The following is a 27219-nucleotide window of genomic DNA, read 5'->3' as shown; positions in this document are numbered from 1 at the left end:
TAATTATACCATCTTAATATTCATTGATTATACACACACATAGTGAGAAAATTGTAATCTGGTACCTTTGTTCTATGTTTGGTGAATATAGTAAGAAAAACCTGAACAAAGATGGAAAGATAAACAAGAAGTGTAAGATCAACTTTGGACTACCAAATGCTGATTATCCTAAACAAAACTCTGAATTTATACCTTCTATTTAGGCATTTTTAAACTTCATCTTCAAAGGGAATTATCAATTTTAAAAGGAATTACTTAATCAGCCAGCTGGTATTGTTAAACTCTGTATTATCAGTGTAAAATGAAAATTGCTCACTGCTTACACAGACTTGTACTAACAGAGTTATAAAAGTATACTTTCTAAGTGTAAGCCCTGGGATATAATCCTTGTGCAGGTTAACTGCAGTTTTGTCTTCTTGTAACATCATAAATCTATGAGGGCTGCTCTGAAAGTGATGCCTTTTATTTTATTATGTGGTTGATACATCAGTAGAAGTCAAATCTTCCCTTGAATATTCTATTACATTTTGTTGCCATGGAACAGATGGCAGCAGTGGGGCAGTCTGATGAAATGGTGTGTGACTTAGAATTTTGTATGGCGCAAATGTGTGGCACTGAATTCCTCCATGCTGGAAATATTACACCCATTGATGTTTATGGAGACAAAACAATGCAGGTGAGCAAGTAAGGTGGTTTGTGGTATATTTCAGCCAAGGTGAGGGTGACAGTGGGTTACTTCCACTGGTGCAGAGTTTTACAAGTAAGGATTGCAGGATTTAGTTCATTGTTGGTGAAAATACATAGGTAATGATGGCAATTACGTTGCAAAACAGTGTTTCGTAGTTGAGAATGTGTTCAATCAAATAGTGTTATTGTGCTCTTTGTATCTATTCTAGAAATTATTTATAGAAATAATAGGAAGCTTTACTTTCAGAGCAAATTATTTGGAATAATACATTTAAAATTTCATTTCTAACTTTTTTCCTGTCTGTCTATGATTTAGCTTTTAGTATTCCTCTGAAATAACACGATTGTTTGCATCTTTGTGACTGATATTTCTTGTCCAATCAGTAGTATTTGAAAAGATACAAAAAGACACTTTCTGTTTGGGGTTCAAAATTTTAGCTCTAGGTGCATGACACTATAGGTCAAATGCAAAAATAGGAATAAATCATCCTGTTGGTAGCAATCTAACACTGCATGTCTTATTCCCAATCACATGATGCAGAAAACAGCCCTGACACTTCTGTGACTACTCCAGCCCACTGTAAACAGGAGGTGGCAGATCTAGTCTTTGATCCCATATGCTGCAGTGATATAAAATGGCAGTAACTAGCTGAGGAAGACATTTCCACAGTATGCTAGCTAAACAGCTTTTCTAAGGGTAGGTAGAGCTGCTTTTCTTCCTTTTTGCAGGAGTCTGAAAAGTATTACAGAAATAATTAAAGAAAAAATAAAACAGCTTTCTGATAGCTTGGTAATGTGATAGAGACTCTGTTGCATTCAAGGCTTCTTTTTTCTTTTTTTGCCCCGTGTGTTACCTCATAAATAATGTAATTTTTTGGTCTTTCGTGGAAATATCCTCTTATCCTTTCTCCTACTTCTGCAAAGCTTTTTTTAGCATAAAAATTTGGTTTATGCCATGATACCGAAATTCCACTTAAAATCAAGCTAATACACCCCTGTTGCAACATATAATGGTGAAATCCAGCAGTAATGGACCCCAAATTTGACACAGTCTTACACAGTCTATTGTGTAACAGACCATTACTTTTTAAATTTGTTATCTTCCCAATATATCGCAATCGCAGAATGTGGAAGGGACCTCTAGAGATCATGGAGACTGACCCCTCTTCAAAGCAGGCTGGCTCCCTGAAGCAGGCTGCGCATAATGTCCTTCATTTACTAAGAAAATATTGCTTTTAGTATGAAACAAACTTTGAGATGGGACCGTTTCTGCATTCTCTAGATATGAAAATAAGACCCAAACCAACATATTCAGCAAACTATGTCAGTAAACAACAGCAAAGTAGAGTCATTCTAAAATTTTTCAATTTTTCAAACACAGGAAAATAAGGAGCAGACAGTCTCATATCTGAGAGAAGTAACACGTGTACACATTGTGTTTACTAGTTTTTAATCCATCTCCATGTGTGATTATGAAGCATATCAGGAATTACAGCAGAAATGTATTGTACAGCTTTTGACAGCAACTATACTGAGATTTCTACAGAAAAGCTGGTGGAGTTCAAATGTATTAAAAACAGCTGGCATTCAGATTCATGCAGGGTGTCACTAATCTTCAAGGTGTTATTCTGATGAGGCTAAATAATTTAATCTCCAAACTACAGTCTGTCTTAGGAGGAAGTTTTGGATGCATCATTCTGATCAAATAATTTTTTTTTTTTTTAACATTCTGCTATTCTATCTTCACCATCTCTGCAGTCTTCATCAGCTCTTGGAGTTGAATGACTGCTTCGTAGTGTGGTGGGACTAGGACATAATATTACGGCCACAGATAACAAAATATATTTCTTTTGTCATCCCATTGTCCAGTGGGATCTCCTGTAGTCAGAGATTCAGCAGTGCACATTAATCTTCACAGGGTTTTGCAGGACGTCTCTAACTCAATTCCCTTCCATCTTCACAGTTGAGGATGTCCAACTGTAGAAATATAATACACAAAGTCTGATGTTGTTAATCAGAAAGGCATATGTTCTGATATGTTTCACAATAGGAGGAGAATTTGGATCACATACTGTAGCTATGAAGTAGAATAAGTGTGATAAGACTAGTACTGAAGAGACGAAGAAATCATGCTCTGATTATGGAATTATTAAGGAAGGATAGTAGTACAGAGATATTGACATACATCATCGTTCCAGGATATTTCTGAGACATAAAGGAAGCATGCTTGGGATTTTCATACAACCAAGTTCTTACAGTTTAATTACTTTGTATTAGCTGATCCATGTTAAAAGTACCCAGATGTGCCTTTTGGCCAAAATTAAGTGGAGATTTCTACTTACACTTCATTTTCCAATCTGGCTATGTTTAATTACACTGTATTTACTGAGAACTAGAGGATCATAGATGAACAGTTGAGTATTTTTTCTGACATATAGTACCTTAGACTGTGCTAATCTGACATGATATCTACATTTCCTTGGTTTACTTTCTAAACAGAGTAATAAGACAGGGCAAAATCAGCACTGAATATTTTGACTTCAGGGACATTTTGCAAAACACACTTCTGACATAGAAGGTCTCAGAATAAGAGCTAATGAACCAAATGTTCTGGATATGAAACCAAAGAGAAAATTAAAATTTAGGTTCTTAAATTTCTGTTCTATATACCTTCCTGCCTACCATAAAGATCTCTCCCCAGACTGGTCATATGTGGCTGATGGTGTTGTCCAGGCACCTAGGCTGATTAGCTGATCAGACATATGCAACTCAGCCTTCCTGCCAAGATTTTAAAGAGTTGTCTATTTTGGGAATCACATTCTGAGTATTTTGAGGTCTAGCAGTGGTTATGATAGTTGTGTAACCCTCTAGATGCCTCATTAAAGGAAGAAAAATGAAACACTCAGCATGGAAGCAGGCATTCAGAGAGCAGTGGAGTCACTGAAAGGCAGTTTTGAGGCTACCAAGCAGATGATGTGGCCCCTGAGAAATCAGGTTTATAAACCTCTTGTTGAATCTTAGGAATATAAATTATCGTGCAGGTTTCAGTGAGACTAGAAAGGAAAATATTTAGGTGAGACAAAGACTTCCAATAAAAGAGGTACAGTGTATAACTACACAAGACTTTCAAGGTATTTGAAAAAAGGAAAAGGAAAAGAAAAAAAGGAAAAAGTATAAAGACTCAGGAAAAAAAGTTTGCTCAAGTTTAAAAAGTTATTATATGCCAGCCAAGACACTCTTAACTGTTAATTTGAATTCTCTTTAACTGTGGATGAGACTAAATCAAGTTACCAAGTCCACACACTGACAACTACCATAACAGTATCACAGATTCACAGAAGGATTATAGTTGGAAGAGAGATCTGAACACTATCTAGTCCAAATCCACTGCACAAGGAGGGCCACCTTGTTCAGTTTGCACAGGAACATGTCCAAGTCACTTTTGAGTATCTCCCAGGAGGGAGAGATTCCCACTTCTCTGGGCAAACAGCAAATAACCTGATTATCAATTTGAACCCTGATTTTAAAAAATTAAAATGTCTGTGAATGATGAGGAAAGAGGATTTAATAGGATTTAAGATTACTTATGTGAGAAGGCGTTTTAATGCTTGGAGATCATCACAGAAATTATCCAGTCAGGTATATATTCAATTGTAATTTGAAATTGTACTCAATGTGTATTTTGAATACCTTAATTAAAATAAACAATATAGAATTATAGAACCATAGAGTAGTTTGATTTGATAGACACATTTAAAAGTCATCTAGTCCAGCTGCCCTTTGATGAACAAAGACACCTACAGCTAGATCAGGTTGTTCAGAGCCCCATCCAGCCTGATCTTGAGCAGTAACCATGCAGACCACATTCCCTTCCAGAAAACTTTAGTAGCGTGTGCCCCTTGATTCAAGGAGACTAAGCTGGACCTCACGGACTTCTCGGGCACTGTCTCACCTCCTGCTGCCCCCTCTGGAGATATAAATCCATGGAGGCACAGAGCAGATAAAATTGGTGGCCTCTGTGAGGGGGTCTGCCCCACAGTAGAGAAGAGCCAGTAACAGCTGGAGTCAGCACACCAGTAAAAGTCCTGTCTTGTAAGTGAGGGGCTGACATGCCTCAAAGCAGGTGAGCAATAGAGCAAAACTGCCAGTCAAAAAAAAGGGGACAGTAAAAGTACCCCTAGAGCATCTTGTCTGCCCTAGGAGAATTTGAGAGCTGGTAGGGAAGTGGGATATAAAAGAGAATTAAGAGAATTACCTGCACAGAGGTCTTTGACTGAGAGAATCAAAAGGAGGAAGGGTTATTACTACTGCATACAGAAATCCATACATGCAGAGCTGTGGAGCAAGGTCTTCATATCTGAGAACTGGGGGAGAAATATAATCCTGGCCATGCAGGAGAGCCAACAGGTTGTCTGTAAAAACTCTTGTCCAACTATTCTTGAGGCAGCATAACTGGTAGAAGCTACAAACACAAAAAGAAAAATGGTGATGCATTATAGATTATGCTAGTGGCAGTATGTGGGAAATATTCCCATGGCCTGGATATCTAATTAACAGCAACTGAAAAAGTTTTCATTCTCTCTAAGTTCTATGTACAAAAAAAGTGCTATATTTGCAAGTCATTTCTCTCTGCAAATTTTGGACTGAAGACTGATATTCAAACTATAGTACAGATTAGACATTATTTTTCTGCAGTTATCCAGCCACGGTCAGTGCAATGGAATTATAAGAACCAAACCAGAAATATCTTCCAAAGCCTCAAACTAAAATACGTGTGAAGATATGTGAAAGGTCTAAGAATTTGTTTTTCTTCCATGTGGATCTTCTGTACATTGTCTACATATTGTTTAGAGTTTTTAAAATGTTTTTTAAAAGAACTTTTAATATCTGATGTCTGAAGTAGAGAAATGGAGACAATCTTTGGTAAACTTTGTTCAGATTCAGGATAAAATGACTGAAGAACTTGGCATGAGTATGTATATTCAGGAAAAAGTAATTTAGCTGTCAGCTCAGCCATGGTAACCATCTATACACACCTGTTGAGCTCACCGCAGCTGTGCTGTGGATATCTTTCTCTGAAGTTTAGGGACACTATCACAGATAATTAATTCAATACTGTGAATCAAATTCACAACTGTAAGTTTGCAGATCAGCCTCAGAGCCTGATTATTATGGTGGAGCTTATAATTTAAAAGTTGAATAGGACTTATCTGTACATGCTAGATTAGACACTAGGAATCAGTATTTTCACATCTATTAACGAGAATAATCTTTCTCACAATATTAGAGAATCTTGCCTGATTTCCTGGTATCATTTATGAACTTGTAATATACATTTTATTAATTAATAGTAATAAATGGTCCTTGAAAAATTGAGATCTGTAAATATAACTTGCACTGCTTGTTAAAGAAACAATGTACTAACAATCTAGAGAAACACAGGTGTAAAAAACCAAGATGGCTAGCCATTGTGCCCAGTTAAAAGAGTATTAATTATCCTTCTAATTCCAAAGCAAAACTGCCAATCTGTGAATGGCTATATACATAAAATAACTATTAGCTTAGTGATCTTAGAACATGGATTTGAATCAAAGATAGAAAGCAGCTAGACTTAGAATGAAAATGACTCTTTCGCTGTAACCATCATTCAAAGAGAATGAGCTTTTCTACCAGTAGGAAAGCAGAGTAAAAATTATTCTCCAATCCATACATGCACTGGGAGTCTGAATGGTTCCCATTAGACAATTGAAAATAGCAGGTGACGAGGCAAGAGTTTACTGTGAAAGAGCAATGAAATACAAACTCACAGAGCAAGTGAGTTGTTCTGCTTCCATTTGTTCTGTTGTTTCACTTTGTTTTTGAAGCTTGATTACTTGGTTACAGCAAAGAAACAATTCCCATGAGTTATTTTCTGATTTTGAGAATGAAGAGAAATAACATCAAGAGGTCAAGGAAGCAAGGGTGACTAAGACTGTGAGCTATGAGGCTTAATATTTTTTTGGAACCTGATAGGATCAGGTGCCTTCAGAGGAAGCTTACTCCGAAGCATTCAGAATCTGTTGCTTTTAACAAGAAAGCTTGCAGTAGATTCATTTTCTTTAAAGAAAACTGGAATAAAAGAGTGGATTATTCAATTCTGCATCCCAAATCATTAACAAATTTAGAAACCAAATCCCAATTACAGAAACTATTAAAAGTGACACTTGACTAAGTATTAAAAAAAAAAAAAAAAAACAAAAAAAAAAACAAAAAAAAAACAAAAAAAAACAAAACAAAATGAAACAGAAGTAAAACTAAATAAATCAAACCTTATTGATCATAGCTTGAACTAGATTGCTGGTCAGAGTAAGCAATGCTTCCACTGGTGCGTAAAGAAGACATTATCTGCAAATCATTAAGACGAAGACTGAACCACACAATATTATTTTACAAAGTTCTAGAGTAGATCTTTAAGCAAGGATTGTTCATGCCCATGATTTTTTTCCACAGAGTAACTTAAATAGTTTTGACACGCTTTTTTCCCTTTATGCACACAAGAAATGATGATTTTGCACGTTTATAACATTACATACTGGGTAGGAATCCTAACAGTTTAATTACTCAGGAAAGGAACCCTAATTTTTTTATTACTTGAAAATCAGAAACTTTGTGTAGTGTTACCTAACCATGTGTTAAGGAGTATAAATGGTGAAAGAAATAAAATGTGAAAAGTTGTTTAACATCAAAAAGTGAGTTATTTATAAAAGGCAGTTTGGTATTGTTCTATTTATGCTTCCATTTGCATATTGACTGAAAAGTGAACATGCCCAGGAATAGAATTTACTTAGCCTAAGGTGTGAAAAATGAGTGCATTTTTGTTTTGACCAGTACATGTAGCTTTCTGAAAACTCATAAGCACACACTCGTTATGTATCAATGTAGGTCTTTGTAGATTAAGCATCAGTACTTAATTTCACAGAGGTCATTCCAAGGACATTCAGCCAATAATCTGTATGTAAAGCTTTGATCCTCTCCCTGATCAGTTTAGCTTTACTATTGATTCCCTACTTTAATGTATTTAACATAAAAGTTTTTACTTAAGGTTCTTAAAATTGCTTAATGAACTAACTGATTAGGGAGAAATGAAATTGAAATCACTTTCAACCCACGCTAATTTTCCCAAAGAATCAAAATTTATGAGTTTAGGGGGTCCTGGAGGAAAATAGTACAGTTCTTTAATATGGTATTTTGGTAGAAAAGATACTCACTTCTGAGCAACATTGATTTTTTTTTTTTTTTTTTTTTCTCCATGTAACTAGAACGTAAAAATAGTTAATTCTATGCCCTTACTTGTTCTTCTGACATTGAGAACAATTTACCCCTTAACAGATTTAAAAACCACTCACTGACACAGTTAACTTGAGTTTTTCACTGTTTTCTGTATCAGGGCAGTTCAGAATAGAGCTACCTAATCAAGTTATAGAAAAAAGAACAGAACAGAAAAGCTGTTCTTGAAATCATAAAGTTGTTTATTGCAAGCCAAATCACATACATTTCTGTATACCATTTTTAAATTAATTGGTCCTAATAGTACTTCAGAACTCTTACATACGTGAATGTATTCATGTACTTAGATTTTTAAGTGATGTTACACATGAATGACTTGCAGGAGATAGATAAATCTATTATGGAGAGTTTTGAAATAAACTCTTTATTAAAGGTTTTTTGTTTTTCTATTGACAGCTCAGTCTTAGTGGCTGAGATTTTGTTTTGTCCTTTTTTTTTTTTTTAAATATATGAACAATAATATTTTAATGAGGAACCTTATCTCCTGGTTTCTCCATTATCAGATCATAATTCTCTATTCTTTACCATTTTGATTTGTACTGTATGCTGCTGTGCCGACAGCCAAGGATCCATTCAGTTACAACAGATTCAGGATGAAAAATATCTTAAGATGGGAATATTCCCAATATTTAGTGCCCTGATGCTTGAAAAAATGGTAGAAGGCTTTTAGATCCATTCTCAAAACCTCAAATCTGAGGGAATGTAAATTGTACTTTGTTACTAAAAGCATAAAAGCTGTAGAAAACAGATATTTTTTTTTTTAGTTTTATTTCTAAGTGATTATATTATGAGTAGGACATAATATAGATATTAGGGGAAAATGTAAGTAAAAGCAAGCCTGAAAATAAACTGTAGTTTTTAATATCTCCATCACTTAGGAAGACCCTCTTCACTGATACTTTTTTCATAAAGTATATTTAGGCTAATTTTTTTCTTCTTATTTCTCTAACAAAGGTACAGATGATCCATATTTGAACATATTTCAAACTTTTTTATATTTCTAAGTCTTTTGAATATTTTTTTCAGCCTTTTAAAATGATTTAAATTTAATGTTTTTTACAAAAACATAAAACATTTGGATACTATTTTTACTACTGAAACTCTCTGGAAGAGAACCTGAATTTTAATTAAACATAAATAAAAATCATAGGACAATGTTTCTTAGTGTGGTCTGTGACTTCAAAAGAAAAACCTTAATTTTTTTTGCTGATGCAACACACACCTTGCTGGGCTTCTGCAATTCAGGATAATGAAATATTTGAAGTTCTATATTTAATTATATTCCAGAAAGTAAGCTTTGGCTTTGTCCTGGTCATTCTCTTAAGGTCCCAATTCAAAATAATAATTGGAGCTCAGTTTGTGTTGAAGAAACAGCATTGTGTATTTTTTTTTTCTCTAAATTACAGCCTTCATTTCTGAACAGTTCAAAGACTTTTGTTTTTCTGTGTCCCAAGTGTCCCACCTTGCATTTTTCTGTCGTTTCATTTCTGCTATGCTAATTAGTAAAGATGTTTACCTGTTTATATATGAGCTTATTGTCTGTTCATAATGGTTTTCCCTCCAAAATTATCACAAAAAATCAACATGTTGTATTGTCCTTCTGTGAAAATGTACCTACTACAGAGACTGCAGTACCTGTGCTATCTCAGAATAAGCATGTAAATAACAGCCATTATGCAGGGGAAAGATAATTGTCAAATATTTGGAAAAATAAATGAAATTTGAAAGAATTAAAGCCCCCAAATATTAGTTTAAAATTTTGCAGATGAAAGTATGGAAAATTTTTTGCCCTTTAAGGTATCTTTTTTGATATCATAGATATATGCCTTTTAAAGCCATACTTGGTTTGGGCAGTTTTCCCTGGGAACTTCTGTACATCTTGTTTATTTAATAGATTTATGCAGGACTTGAGGTTTTTTTGTAGAAAGCTAACAAAACATAAATGTAAATAAAGATGTTGGGAGAAGGATATAATATTGATAAATGTCTTCCTGAATTTTATATGCTAGTCAGCAAGTTGCTGCTAAGATTTCTCATGGGATTCATCATCACTAAATCCAACACTTAATGTTAGAGAAATATTTTATCCCTTCAAAAAATTTCCTCATGGCATTATTGAGGTAACCATGGAGAGCTAAACAAGGTCTTTTTTTTTCCCCCAGTAAATATTTTCCTCTATTATTATTGAAATATGGATGCTCCAGATAAGAATAAAGTTTACCTGGGAGATTATTTTTTGTTTAATTTCTTGCTCTGCAATTTAAAATTAAGTGGCCTATGTTAATAAAGGTGATGATGTAGCCAAAATTTTTGCAGAGAGTAAAAGTGATATCTCTATTGCAACTGTTTTTACAAGAGAATGTAAACTAAAACTGAATGCTGATGAAAATTCAATTCTTAACTGCTTTAATTTTACCTAAGAATAATTCCATCTTATGCCAGTGAAAACAAGATAATAAGAAATCATGGGTTTTAAAGGCTAAGTCTTTGCTACACTGTACTGTATTCTTGACTGCATTGCCAAAACTGAGTGTGGTATTATGCTGCAATTCTATTAGTTAGCTAAAATCTTATGGGGGAACAAAAAAAAAATTAGATATAGTCTTTAGTAATGGGGAACTCTAAGGTGACAGTCTGTTGAATGTGTCACAAATTCAGCAGCCTACATTTTAAATACCTCCGAGGATAACATGAACATGTTCTATGAAAACTTGATTACTTTGCTCAAAGTAGTTTTTGCTTTGTTATCAGTGACACCAGCTGTAACAAGGTCTTCCCAAAAATTTAATTTAGCTTTGAATGGAAAACCTCTTACAACTTATATTTGATTTGTTAACATTGGTTAACATTTATAAACAAACTTTAGTAAAATTATGTATGGAGTTGCAAGAAAACTTCAAATTGATCATCAAATAATAATTGTTGTGCTGTAATGTAGCTCAGATTTATCAAGAAGTATAATGAGTGAAAATCCTATTTCTGCTGAAACAAGTAGAAAAATACAATTCATCCAATTCCTGAGTTGGATTTAAGATTTCCTACATAATAATAGACATCTGGGGAGAGTTGAAACATGAATGACATATCTAACAATAATTTTTAGTCTAGGTGATACTCAGATATTATCTTTAGAAACACAATTTTGATGTCATTAAAAATATAGTTTCAAAATATTCCCAATTTTACATAATATTACTCAGCATTTTATTAAATAGAGGTGTTTGAAGGGAAAGTAAGGATCTGGTACGTGATAACAGTTATTTGAAAAAAAATTCATAAATCTGAAAGTTATTTTAAATAATTGTAATGCATTTTTATAAACAAGAGCCTTTGAAGGCTGCTTTTCTCTGAAGGAAATGGATGGTTAGAAAGCACACTCTGCAGCAATTTGTTGTAGAGTATTGAGTATCACAGAGGTGCAGAAAAGTGTTCTAATTCAAGAGTCAGGCCTACAATTTCTCTGAAATTTAAAGCATTTTTTTTCTTGCTCTTCATTATCTCTGAATGTATTAAATACACTGACTGCAGCACAATCAGTCCCATAGTTCAGGGAAGGTAGGGGCAAAACCAAAACAGTAAGACATTTCAAATCACATAGAGTGTTGCAGTCAACCTAGTTTCATCTTTCAGGAAGAGAAATTTGGTTTCTTCTGACACCAAACTGGATGTTTAAGACATGGAATAAACCTTTCATACATTTCTTAAGCATTAGTTTGTGAGCATGAGTGCTCCCCTGCAATACAGCAATGCTGTCTTGATGAGCATACTTATAATGTAAACATTTATGCATAAATATTGTAGAAAATATGCCTTACCCAATGGAAAGATCAAGTGAAACTGATATTGAAATGCTTAATTTACTCACTGTTAAGTGTCTTCTAGAGAAGGGAATCAAACAACTCTGGTACCTTTACAGAAGTAGCAAATACCTGGAAGAAAATTCAGATGTATTTGGCATTGTTAAAAGTCAGCAGATATAATTTCCTTCTAATAAAAAGAATTGTGTACATTTTGACTTTTCTGTATCCCAAAAGCATGTGGATGAGTTGAAATTTCTAAATATTTGGAAATTTATAAGGTAAAAGAGGCTTCTGTATTTTCATTTTTCATTTTCCCTTGAGTTGTCCAAGAGAATTTGAGATTTTTAACTAAAAAAATCACAAAAATTTCCTCCTCACCTACCCAATAGAAACTTCTCAGTGAAACACAGAGGAACAGGTCTATCATATCAGATTCCCTTTCTCAGGACTAAAAAATACATAAAGGGAAAAAAATATCAAGCGTGCAGTCTGCTGTTTGCAAAGGTTGCTAAATCAGGCAGATACCTTTTATTTACGTGAACTGATTTGCTGACTTAAATTACAATGCATCGTGTTGAATGTTTTGAAAATTAAATAATGAAACAATTTTCTCTTCTGTATTAGAAAACAATCAGGTATATTTAGCAAACTGTACAGCTTATATTGTAAATAATGCTTTAAAAATGTTTTCATAAAAAGTTGTCAATATACATTTTGCTGTACTTTAGCATCAGCATTTTAAACCTGGTTTGACTTCAGCAGACTAAAATGGATTATTTAAACTTTTATTTAAAAACAATTATTAAGATAAAAGTGTGTTTATCTTTTTCTTGTCGTCTTCTGGCTTTCTTAGAGCATTTGTGTAATGGGAATATGCACTGATATTTTGTAATGAATATCCCTTGCCTTTACATGTGTATACAGACCTCAATTTTATGGGGAAAAAACTTAAATATTAAATAACTTTTAAATGGAAGAATTTCAAATGATTATATAATTTAGGCTTATCCCTGTAGCCAAAACATCATTTGTGTTCTTCAAGAATATAGTGGTTTGGGGAGAGGATGAAGTTGACAAGTGACAGTAATGCATGTGGAAAGAGTTAATTGACGCAGGTTGTTCCCTCTTGAAAACAGTGTTCAATTCAGAGTTATGATGTATTATTTTCTCCTAGCTATTCTAGGCCTATATCTTCATTCAGTAACAATTTTGAAAATGCCATTGGAATTCTATCTGTTAGACTAAATCAACTTTTAAGGTATTTTCACTAATATTATGACTTGCATAAGAAAATGATGAAATATAGAAACAAAAAAATTGACTCAAGCTGAATTCCCTTAATAGCAAATTTTCATTGCCTTTCAACTGTATTTGTGAGCTCATCTCTACTTAGTATCCCTGCATATTACATCTCTATCATATCATAGTCTTAATACATATAGAACAGTAAGAAAATATTATTGAATTCATGATAAGACTTTCTTTCACAATATTTTCCACTTACATATTTTGATGAGAACCTGGGGATAAAGTTATGTGATTTCAATTTCCTTTGGAGATGATTACATACTTATGCATAAATTAAATATCTTGGTGAACTGAGAACAGGTATCTGTTTGACCAAAGCTTCTTACTCATCTAACACAATTTAGGTTGGCCTGGACTTTTTCATCTTGCAGCATGCAGTGGAAGACAATAAAGCACTTTGAGGAATGATAATCTTCTCTCTCAGTGGTTAGGAAGCAGAGCTTGGGCTTACCGGAATACAGAAGTTATCCTTTGGACAAAAGAGAGTAAGAACGTTATTCCAAATCCTTGATTTTATCTTCTCACAAGTTTTAGGATTCTTAAAGAAATGAACCCAAACCAGTAGTTATGAAAATCAAAGTAATAATGTATAGATATTTTCCTGAATAATATTTTTGTTTTGGAATAAAATATTCTCTATTCCTTTTCTTGTCTAATTCTGTTATAGTTTGTTTAATTTATATAGGAATATTACATCTCAGATTTCTGTAACTGTGCTAACAATGATAAATGAAAGCGGGGATTTCAATAAAGCTTTGCAAACAATTCCATTGTAGCTCGTCAAATAAGCATATGATCTCAGCTCTAACTGCTTTCATTTATATCTCAGTTTTCTCAACATCACTGACTAAAAGTATGGGCTCTTACATTCAATTCTACACAAAAGAATTAATTGACAATTCAAGTGTGAAGCTTTTAACTATGTCTTTATCGCTGACATTTCTTTCTTTCATACAAGTCCTATATGGAAAAAAGCCAAAATTTTTTCAGGAAAAATCTGAAGGTGTACATATATGTACATGCATATATGCTATTTACAATGCTAACAGAGGAGAAAAGAAAATTCATGTAATTTTGTCTCTTTTTACATTACTTTCTTGCATGCTGCAACAGGTAAAATATTTAAAAATACTAAGCAGAATTTATACTTTATTTCTACTATGGCGTGGTATTATGGTGTTTACAACAAAAATACAAAATCACTTGTTGAGTTTTCTGTACATGAAAACTGTGTTACAAGGTGTTGATTTTCACATAATTTATGACCACAATCTTCAAGTTCATATACATATTGAGTTTTCTTACTTCACAATCTATTGGAGGATTATGAGTGATGTCATTTAACAAATACAGGGAGACATTCAGTTTAGCATCATGGAAAACTTGCCCAAACTCTTGCAATCATTTGTTCTGTCTGGGAGCCTATTTTTGAGTTTGAGAGATAACTATTCCAGTAGGTAAAAGGATGTACTTCAGTGAACTCTCAGGACTGTTCAGGGAATACAAGAAAAACTGTTCAGAGAAGAAGCTGTGGAGCAAGATGAGCAACATGAGAACCAAGGACACCTCTAGAAGAAAGAATGTCTCATGGCTCTGATTGGATAAGCGCCTGTGTGAACAGTTGAAGAGTGTTTTGTAGAATGCTCTGTTGACATGTAAAAGTGGATGGGAAAGTTGTAGGGGTGGATGGGAAAGCTAGAAGAAGAAAACTTGTGAAGGTATATAAGTGATGTGAGAACTTGTAGTAAATGATTTGGATCATTCACATTTGGTCCGTGATTCAGAAGCTGCAGACTGTCAGTGTGAATTGGTAGGTTTTTTGTATAATCACTTTCTATATATCTTTACTGGTTTTATGGAAAACTATAAAAACCAAACAAATAAGAAATTGAGCAATTCACTTTACTTCTAAGGCGCTATCAATTATTAGTCAGAAATTAGATACTTTAATTAGAAAATCAATCTCAAAAGTAGAACTGAATTAAATCACAGGCCAATAAATTAATTCAGAAGTCAAATTATTAAGCTAATACAGAATGCAATCAATTCTTCTGAGTCTTACTGTAGGAACTGAAGCATGCTTCTTGGTACCTTACCCACAATAGAAGTTGTATTCCAACTTTGCCTTAACATAAAACAACAAATTAATTTGCCATTCAGTTCTCAGATCAATTTGAATTTTTTTTTCCTGGAAATGCCTCTTTGTACAGGTGAATCCCACATTGCCACCCAATTTTTTTTTTTTCCCATTCAGTCTTCATTTGGTAATTGAGTTTGTAAAACTCAACAGATCACACATTTTTTTTTTCTTGTAAATCAGATTTGCTGATAGTTCACAAAAATCTTTAAGAGAAAGCACTGCAGTGTTTTACCAAGTATAATTCCTTTAGTATAACTCCTCCTTTGGTTTCCTAGAACTAGGAAGTTACACTCAGTCCCCAATAGATAGAGATTATTCTCTATAGATAGGGAGGCTGAATAATAGGAAAGCACATTTGTATATTAAAGAAAATATCAGCTATAACAAATAAGAATATAAGAGAAAGACAAATTCCTTATGCTTTTTGGCATTTCAGGGCACATGGTACTAGAATTTGTTTTGTAGGTCAGGAACAAAGATTAGACAAAGTTTATGCTTCCTTCGATGATAAAGAGTGTATTACATTTACATCAAAACTTTCCCGTTCCTGCCTTAGAGAGCATGAGAATATGCTTCAGTGAGTAAACTAATCAATCATTAAAAAAATAGAATCATCTGGCAATGACTGAAGTGAGCCTCAGTCAGATGCTTAATTCCACTTGGGAGAAATATAGAACAAATTTTGAATATTGAAAGAGTATTTTAATGAAATACGGTAAACCCCAAAGACATCATCTAAGAAATATAAAATAAGCTGTGTTTGGGATCCTTTTGATTTTAGCATATGAGCATTAATTTAAGCACTGCTGGTGTGATATAGACTGGAACCCACGAGAATCCCAGCTGGGGAAGGGGATACTGAGTAATATGCAATGGAAATTTTCTTCCCATACAGGAAATAAATCTAAAGTGCAAGTTTATAACATAGTTCCATTCCTTTTTCCTATTAGAAACTTTAAATGATCATTTCTTTTCTTCTTATGGGTAGCATCCAATCAATCTCTTATATTGTTAATTATATCTACATAATTATGCTGGAATAATTGGTGTTTCTATTATACTGTTTTATTTCTTTTTTAAACTGATAAACTTATCAGCAACTATTTTTTTCCCCTCAATAAACACATTAGACTGTTTTCATTCTTTGCAGTTAAATACTCATTAGACTTTACACTTTAGACATTGCTTATTCAAGATCGCATTGTATCAGTTATTTGCTAACATTCTATAGCAGAATATGTTTACAACTTACTAAATAAATTTTTTTTCTTTAAGTTATCAGAAATGATTATGATAGTACAGCATTATTCTTCTAATTAGACCAATGCCCTACCTGCTGAACTGCATTTCCTGTTTCTTGCATTCAATGAAAAAAAAGAGAAAAAGCCTCTGTCCAAAATAACATAATCAAACACAGTCCGCACAAGACTGTTCTCACATGTGCGTGGGGCAGAAAATGGCACTTCAGCAGAATCAGTAGTCGTTGGGTAATTTAGCAGCAACCTACTGGTTTCTGTGAAGGCTGGTTGGGAAAGGGCTCAGGGACAGGAGCTGTAGCTGGAACCACAGAGGTACAATCATTTTCCAACAAGCTCTCTCGTGGTGCCATCCAAAGTGCTGCTGGACCTAGGAGGGAACTTTGGCTTGCAGCAGGGATACAGGACATGAGGATATGGGGATGTGAGGTCAGGGGGATGCAGGGACATAGAAATGGCTGGACTAGATGATCTCAGTACTCTTTTTCAATCCTAACTACTCTATGTTATACGATCCTACGATCTACCTGTAATCTGGTTCTGAAAATACTAATATCAAGAACAGGACAAACAGGTCATACTCTCTTTAAATAAAATAAGAGATTTTTAAACTACAGCATTTGAAATAAAAACAGAAATAATAAATTTGTATTGACTACCAGAAACAACTATAAATAGATGAATAGTTGTGATTATAAAATCACTACAGTAATTTTTTTTCCAGATAGCAGGCCTACATAGAAAAAAAAATAATTGAAGAAATGTGTGATCTGCTTGCAGATAAGTCTTGAACAGAAGGAGAGGTTAACATTTTAGCTAAATTATGCATTACAAATGGCTCACTCAGTTTTCATTTGCATAAATGGCCCTTGTTTTAAAACTCACTGATTACAGTGGAAAAAATTCTACTGGTTTCAGATTATTTTTTTTAAGTCACACAGCATAGAATTCAGAACTGTAGGAGAGGAGGAAAAACACAAATTATACTTTTGAAGATTACCTTCCTATCCTTAATTAACATGTCAGCAGAACTCATTTTGTAAGTGAAATTCTATAACCTTTAGTCTGGAATAAATAATTTTACTGGAAATGGACAATAAACAATTCAAACTGCAGACATAAATCCTCACTACTAAGACGTGATTCTCTATCCTCTTAAGCTATGTTTCTTAAGGAAAAGAGTTTATCCAACTTGCAGTTTTTCAGGAACTTTGTACTTCGGGAACATTGAACCAAAATGTGTAAATAGAAATAGAAGGACTCAAAGATCGATTTTACTCGTATATTTTTGGAGATTATTGTTGAAATTTGCATCTTTCATGAGTAATACTTGATTACAACTTTAAAAAATGTTAACAGTAATCTTGTTAGATCAGCCACTAAACTACAGAAATCAATGAAGTAGTAGCAGAAATGGATAATAATCATGAACAACAAGAAAAAACCTATTGAGTCAAATAATTCAGGAAATGTTATGGTTTGAACTAATAAATAAATAACAGCTTCTTCTTTACTTCAAAAACCGACTTCAAAACTAGTGAAAAAAAATCAACAATTTTTGCATGCTTAAGAGATATTAAAGTGAATTTTATATTATTGTTTAAAACCGATTCTTTCTTAACACTGTCTTGAAGTTCAGAGCTCTACAGAGCTATATCCTACAGACACATGAAGGTTTTGTTTCTATCTTTTCTTTGTTTTATTTTGTCTAGCTTCTTGATTATGCATCATTCTTACTCTTTTCCTATATAGTAATCTACTAGTCATGATGCATAATTTTGTTGTCAATGCGTCCACAATTAATGAAAATATGCGAATAACACAAAACACAAGATTTATGAATCAATAAGATGTCTAGAATGATAGTATGAAAGTTCTAATAAGAGAGTTAGTCCTGTCAAATAATTATTCATTTTAGAATTCATTATAGCTGTTATTTCTGACAATTAACATTCATTATACTTATTATTTCTGATATACATTTTCTGAAGAAGTGTTACTTGAAATGCCTACTTCGGATATGATACTCCAAAAACACTTTTTTTTGTGTTGTATTTTTCCAAATAAAAATAAACTAATTAGCTTTTATTAGGATATGTTGCGATTATGTAATGTACTCCTCATAGACATGTTTAGTTCATTTGTTTTCCAAAATGGAATTTTTGTATTTCTTTTGTATAGTTTTGGATTTAAAAAAAAATGTGCAGTTCTTGATGAGAAATGTGAACTTGCAAGGAACTTTGCAGTTGTATATGGGACTTAAGTTGGTCCATTTATATCTATCTTGAGTCTCAATTTTGGCACAAAGCAACCAAAATTCTGTGAGTAAAACTGAGTACACGAGTACATCCTGATAAAACATCCTTGAGGAATTACTGTGATACAAAACTTCAATCTAAAGTGAGATGTGGACACTATTGAAAGCATAGGATGACTTGTCATTTTGAATTAAAACATCTACTGTGCTAGAAAATCATATTACTTGAAAATAAGGTAGAATTATTTCTTATCTACATGTATGAAAAAGGAAAAGGGAACTCCTAAAAGTTAGAAGAATAATCTGAGCATTAGTAGTCTTTCATTGTGGTTTTTTTTTCCCCATACTGAAAAATCACTGATCTGTTTAATCTATTGTTGGTTGAAAGCCATAAAATCAAAACAGCACGTCTTTGAAAGAGCAATGTATTAAAATTATGACTAATATAATAAATGTAAAAGGAATATGTGTCTTAGAACTACTGGAGGCACATATATTCAGGAGAACAAAGAGTGTTTAAACATTAACTAATTGCATTAAAAAGGCATTATGATAATTTGCTTAATTTTACCATAATTTAGGACTTAAGTCAATTATAATGACTGCAGCTGCAACACTGTAGTACATAAATAAGACAAAGCTTATGGAAGATATAGTATCATTTTTAAGATCAATTGATAAAGCTTAAGAGAAGAATCAAGCTTTTGAATTTTAAGCTCTTTTGCCATCAGAAATTGAAGAAGAAATCCTTAAAGCTGAGTACTAGTTTTTCAACAAATGCTGTGAATGGAATAAACAAAATACATTAATAAGACTGTCAGAAATAAGATACTTGATAACAAAATATCTATTAAAGAAAAAAAATGAGATTAATTATGATGTTCCATGAAACTATTATCTCTAGATTTTTTTTTATTTGGACAACTGATTACGTTAATTTATTCTCCAGTCTAATCTTTTGGAAGGTTTCTTTGTTCCTTGTTTTGATCAATTTTTATGAGTTCTTTTTACTTGTTTGATTGTGAAATTTTGTGACATTACTGAAATTAAATTTTAAGTTAGTTTTAATTTAAAAAGTATATGAATGAAGCCATGCTCTTTATTTCAGAAATGTGTTTCAAGCCCAAGTTACAGCCATAAACAAATATTTGGAAAACTAACATGAAGAGGAATTGTGCCCAGATAGCATTAATTTGAAATGAATCTACATTACCATCCAAACAAAAGCTCTTGCAGCAAGATTTGGGACCCTTGGTATTCCCTTCTCTTTAAATGTATTTATTTATGGAACACCAGATTCCCTTTTATTCTCAGCATAATTGGACATATATGCTTAGAAAGCTTACTACTTAAATGCTACTCTTGCTAAACAATCTGCAGCATCTATTTCAAAATGTGATTTTATTTTTCTCTCAGCAATGCAGCATTTTTACGTATGATGGTTGTCAAATATCTGCTGCATAATATTTCCAACTGAATTTCAGATGAACTTTTATGTGGGAATATTTTCTTCCATTTTGAAAGCCAGAATTGTTGGAAACTCAAAAGTCATTGTCACAAGATGGCTGTGAAAATATTATTAAACTTTAATTGAATCAGTTAGTTACATAAGTTTAATTTTCAGATGGAATTCGTAGAATAATGCCATAGAAAAATCCTGGAAGACTTCATTAAAAATTTTCTTTCTGTACTGGGTAGGACTGAAGGTACTTGAGATCTGAGAGTATACTCAGACTTCTGAGTTGTTTGCTTAGAGGCTTATTCTCTCTTTTATTTTTTTCCCCACAGACCTCAAAAGGAATTACAGAAGCACTAATTCTCAGCTAATTCCTTTCCTTTATCTTTATTGTCTTCATTGATAACCTGTGTGACTCCAAATTACTTCAAACTGTTTTTGAACTACATGTGTGTTTGGAGAAGTGAACAGAAATTTGGAAGTACAAATTATAGGCCTCTGTATCATTTCAGATGTTCTAAAGCATTACAATTTCCTTACAAAATTGACAGATATGACAGACCTGCTAGATGCTGAACAAGATATATGGCCATTTAAATTTGCTATAGACTTTAATATTTAAGCAACTATGAGCTGCTTATCAGGCAAATGTGCTAGGATACTGTGAAAGATGGTTTCCTGAAACCTTCTTTTATTTTTTTTTTCTTGGCTCAAAGTTCACTTAGCGAGGATTTTTTGGTGATAAGACACTAACTGACAACTGCCAATTATCTAGGGGTGAGAGTGGTGGGTGTTACTGTGCTGTAGTACTTCTGCTTATGATTGTAAATATAAGCAGAAGCTGGGGGACAAGCAGTCTTTTTTGGGCGGTGGGAGGGGGGCTTGTAGAAGGAGCTGACCACTGCAAAAGGCGATAATGCTTGTGCATGGTAACAAGAGCACCATGCCCTGCTGGCTTATCTGTGGGTCCAGATCGTCGTGCTAGCAGAGAGAAAAGATGAAGAAGAAAAAAAAAAGAAACTGAGAAGCAGGGGATAAAAGGCCTCTACTAAACTAAGTACCTGGGAGAGGAATTTCCAGAGAAAAGAATCCGCTCTGGCACAGGAATTCCCTAGGAGAAAAGGAAGGATTCTCTTAGGAAAGGATTCTCTTAGGAAAGGATTCTCTTAGGAAAGAATCCTCTGGGTCCTGCTTGCTGTGAGGCTTCCTGGCTTTCTCTCACCCCCTGTGGTGACTGGATGAGTTCATCGGATCAATGGAAAACCATGAGCTACACTGTGGAAACCTCTCTAGCTCTCCACAAAGACTTCTTGCTTTTATTTCCCAATTCTTTTCTATTACCTATATTCCCTTCCCCATCTCTCCTGGCTTCCATGAGAGCCCACTGTGACTCCCATCCCATTGTCACAGGGAACAAAGCCTGTTGACAACAAGGATCTTCCATGTTGGCTGTGTGAGAACAGGCTGAGGTCATAACAATGACTTAGAAGAAAGTTTGTATCTGATTAAAAGAAATTATGTGATGTGTATATGATTATGTGGGTTTTTTTTTTAAAGCGTTGATAAGGATTAAAAGGAAACACATAACTGAATTAAAGTAGATAATTAATTCAGACAGATATAGAGGGAAAAATCTAGATTAAATCTTCCCCTTTCTAGTTTCTCAATTAAGGTTGAATGATCTAATCAAATGTTGTGTTCTGTGATCACTTCCTGTTTGGAACACTTTATTATACAGATTATTAGTTGTATATTCTTTTAGATAAAGTAACTATGTTTTACTTATGAGTTGTTTATATTCTGTAATATATCCTCTTTTCATTTGAATTAGAAATTTAAGATGGGTCTGAGATTGAGCTAGCAATGGAAATTTGGTTAAAATAGGAATATCTGTTCTAGAAAGAACTGATTTTAATATTTCACTTATTTTGTCTAGAAGGACACTTATTACTATGATTATAATCTCAATGTGATTTTGTCATTTGTGTTTTAAATTTTTAGTTAGAATGAGCATCTTATATTTTGTTAATATCGTGTTTCTTACTTTTGAAATGTAAATGTCTATTATTTATAAGTCTCTTGAATCTATAATTCACTGAATGCAAAATGTTAATGAATAGCAGAATAACCTCACCTCTTGAATGAAGTAGTGGCTTTGCTACAGTACCTAGAGTCTGTTTTATTTATGTCCTAGAATGGTGTTTTAGGAATGACACTCATTAGTTGACTTGATAACTCAAATACTTTTGCTCTCAAAGCCTTATATTTAATTGTACTGCTACTACTATATCTATTGCTTCGAGAAGATGTGATTTGCACATGCCTATCATCCTGAAAGCAAAATAAGTCAATCTGAGGCATAAAACTGTTATTTAGATGCTAGTTTAATACACAGTGTTTGCCGGAATCTTATTTTCTCTTCTATCTCATCCTGAACATATATCTTCTTTGTTATAATTTAAAATAAAAAAAAGTTCTGGAAAATCCTTGTAAACATGCATGTGATTGTGTCACCTCAGTATCATTTTCAAATCTTGTCCCTGAACAGAACAAAAAGCTTCTGCCTCCTTTGTGCAATATCATGTTACTTGTTACAGTGTTTGCAAGCCCTAGCTGGTAAATCTGCACTGAATTCAAACAGCATACTAAGGTACTGCCTTTAGGGAAAAGTCTTTATTGACTTGAATACTCCTTGAAAAGTGAGATACAGAATAGCTTCAAAAAGTCCATGGATTCATTTGCTGACATTTTTTTTTTTTTTCCTTCCCCCCTTTGAATACAACATGGTTAAGCAGTTTTCCATTTAGGATATTTGGGAAAAATAAAAAAAAAAAAAAAAAAAAAAGTGACAGTGAGTATTCCAAATCAGTACCACATGTTCACCGCCTGTGAGTTCAGAACAACATGCTTTTGCTTTCAGAGCAAACACATCAATTCTGAGTCCAAAATTAGTTCAAATAGGGCAGTATACATCTGTAAAAGTTGGAGCTGAATTACTAGTTTATTTTCCGTTGTAAATTTGTACCAATGTAAATACCAGTTGAAAACCTGGTACTATTTGGAGAGCTGAAAACAACTTCAGATATTACTTCAGCTTCAAAAACAATTTCTAACACCATGAATCTCATGAAAGAATCCCTTGTAAAGTTCCAGAAGAATTTTGTATAATCAATATGACATAATTCACATCAGTTAGGAACTGAGAATTCTAAGAAATTTGTTCCTTCTGAGCTTTCCACTTCTCCCCTTTGAATAACTAGGAAAATATATATACATATTTCCTGTTCAAATCCAGAAAATCTCTATTGTTTCCAATGGAGATCTTTGAATTCTTTCCATATACTTGCCAGTGAGTGATTATGCCATAAAAATCTGTGAAGGACAGTGAGTAACCCTTTTCAAATTTCAGGCACACAGTAAAATCACCTCCTGCACATTGTGCATGGCTATCTTCCCTTCAGGCAAAACTACTTAAAAGAAACTCACTGAGGATAAGAAACACCATCAGAAGCATATAATACAGACATAGACAGCTCATCTTACATGCAAGATGCCCCTCACATTATTCTGAGATGTAATAACTGGTGGAAACATCAGTTATTACAAAGAAAATTAAGTCTTCTACGTATAATCAACTTTTTGTTTATTATAATTTTATTTTTCTCTGTTTCCATAAAAAGTATCATCAATATAACTATGTATTCTGAATATTTATGTGAATTTGTGTGATTAGTTTAGCACTTGCTCTTCTATCACTTTGACGTACATAAATATTGAAAACTTTGAAAGTGATTTCAATTTTCTAAATCTTCTACCTCCTAAATACTTAGTACATGTTATAGAATCTCTGTACAATGGTTTGATATTCAATAGTACTCAGCACCAAGAATTCCACTGCAGGCTGAGAGTTTGAAAAACTAGCAATATTATTTGACTCACAGTGGAGAGCAGAGTTGATTTGAAAATTTGACCCTTGAGGACCAAAATCCCAACAAAAAGTCCTTGTCATGTTGCGACTTAAAAAAACTTAAACTATTGCAGAAATGTTGGATTTATGTATCACTGAGTGCTTTTATTTAATTATGTATTTTTGTTTGATAGAATGCATGTGAATATCACTGGGATTATGGCAGGTTTGCAGATTATGTATTTAAATTATTTAAATATATTTAACCCACCTTAGTCTAATCGATGCAACTAAAATGAACCAAATAAAATCATATCTGATTTTTAAAATAGAGTATCCAACAAGTGAGTGCAATGAAAACGCGCCTGGTGCTTTCCTTGAAATAGCAGGTAACATTGTATTCATATTAAAGTAACAACATGGATGAGGAAGAATTGCATCCTATCTCACTCCTGTGAGAATTTTCTTAGTCCTTTTGGTTAACCAGCAGTTGGTATATATCCCAGTTAGCATTTTTTAACACATCATTTGAGAAGGAAAGAAGAGGAGCGCCGGAATATCTCAGCAAGCAGCTATTGGCAGAGAATGAAAGCTTTCATGTGGTGTGAATCAAAGATTACATTGTTAGGTTCACAGCTGATATTGAGTTCAAAAGCAAGAAACTGGTATTTTATATAATGAATTTTCAAATATGTTTGTACTTATGTAGATAGTGAATCCTGGTTCAGATATTACGAAGATGAAGACTAAAGAAAAACAGTAAGATAAGCAGGGTGGGGTTATTTTTAATATATAGAGCAAAAGCTGATCACTGTTTTTTACTTTCTTATAAAAAGACATTAAAGAACACTATGGAATCAGCAGGTATAAGATTCGCTTTATGTGAGAAAATGTATTATACTGCATTTGGTTCTTATGTGATATTGCTTTAAATCATTATGAAATGAAGTCAGACCATTGAGCTTGTTTCAATTTATCATTTATCATTAGATCATCATTAGAAAAAAAAGCAACAGTTCAACCTGTTCGTACCATATTGCCCATACAATTTATTTGTATTGATTTATGTAATTTGTCTTTTTATTTTTTAACACATTATCTCTCAACTCAAATTCAGAACATTAGAGAATAATTGAATTCAAATTAAGGTAAACTAAATTCTTAAATAATAATAGCACAGGCCATTTAAATCTACTCTCATAACAAGAAATCCTTTTAAGGTCCCCAAAGCAAAATTGACATCTAGTATGCACGGGGGGCAGAGGGAGGGTCGAGACTAATTCAAAGTGAATTAATCTGCAGTTCATTAGCAAACGTTAATGTTACTTTTGGGAATGAGGAAATTAGCAGGATTATAAAGCAACAAGTGTCTTCATAAACAACTAATTGCTTGTCAAAGATGTACAATAGACTATGCAAGGCTGTAAAGTAGAATAGCTGCATGCCATAAATCAGGTTTTCAGCTGAGCAACAGATTTTGTTTATAATGTAATACTTTCTGGAAAGACATTACAGTGACCAAAACAATTTCACAGGTGCCAGCAAGCCTGGCAAATTGCAATAAGAAATTAATTAAGGCACATTTTCTTTCTTTATCTTTGCAGCTTAGATATCCTAGCACACAGCTGTGGCCAGACACCACTGAGTCCTCTGCTGAGTCCTCTGGTAAGACAATAAACCCACATTAGTCACTGAGAGAGGCAGTTCAAAGAGAAGTTCTCATGCATTAAACTATCTGGGTTTGTGTGCATCCAGGCACATGCAGGCAGAGAACTGAAGAAGACAGAGACAAGTCCATTGTCAGTAAGTCACTTCCTTTTGTAGAAGCAAAGAGATTAATTGCCAAGGAAATCAACTTAGATAATGACTCTTATGGGGGCTTGTTAAGTTATACAGCAGACTTCCTGCAAAAACCTTGAATAACAAACAATCCTGGCAGGCAGAAATCATTATGATGCCTGTGGTTACTCTAATCAGTCTCTTCTAGCAGGGTCACTTGATAGAATACTATCAAGAGCATCAAGGGGATTTAAGAGAGCTATGTTGCCTAGAAACTGGCTGAGCCTTTTTACGGAGGAAAAATTTTTACACTCAAAATTCTTCAAACTTTTTTTTTGTTTCAAGATCTTCACAGACCGTATTTTGGATTCTGATCCCAAAGGGTTCTGTAGATGCTACAGGAGATCAGCTGTTTGCAAAACTCATTTGATACAAATATCATTAATGCAAAATCCACTGATTTCAGGAGGTCATATGCAAAAGCCTTGAAAAAGAAAGAAATATCTTTACGTGTATTTTATGCCTGTTCTAAATTTGATTTGCACTTTCTGCCTCATTTTTACTGTTTATAAGTTTAAAATTTGTCATCAATGATTCAACCATTTTCAAGGCATTGGGAGTGACACTCAAATATGCAAAGTTTTTGTAGCTACATAGATCTAGATTAGTGACGGTTGTGTTCCTTCTAAATGTGCTCTTGACAAAATTCTCAAGCAACTGCCAATGTAAGAGCCCATAAACAAACAAGCAAACAAAGCATAGTAACATAATTACATTCTGAAATGACATCTAAAATGTAAATATTTAGATATTCTTTTCTATTTACCTCCACAGGGACCACAGAGAATGAGGACAGAAAAATTAGCAAAGATGAACTGCTTCCTTCTGGCTTAGCATCTAACGCTTTTGAACCAGTTCCCAAAGTATTCTGCGGTAAGTTCTGCTGGATCTTAACACTATTTTCTCTGATTAAGAGACTAAGAGTTTCGTGTGCCAGAGAACTGAGGTGATGTGAGAAGTATAGAGTGCTCAGGAGTGCTGAACTCTTTTTTTAATCATGAATTATGCAAACAGATGTTACAAAAGGGAAATTAAGCTAGTGCCAGTATGCTCATTTGTCATACGTATTCTATATTGAGTGAAGGCAAACTTGCATATGACAGCTGGGATGTTCTTATATGTCGTACACAGAACATGTAAACCTCATATATGAAGTTTGACCGATTTGCCTCTTCTTCCATAGAACAGAATTTGCAAAGCCTGATAAGTAGCATTCAGACTATAACAGCAAGCTACAGACAGA

This window comes from Tetrao urogallus (assembly GCF_951394365.1).
Source record: "Tetrao urogallus genome assembly, chromosome: 6".
NCBI lineage: Eukaryota > Metazoa > Chordata > Aves > Galliformes > Phasianidae > Tetrao > Tetrao urogallus.
Note: the sequence above shows the minus strand (reverse complement) of the source record.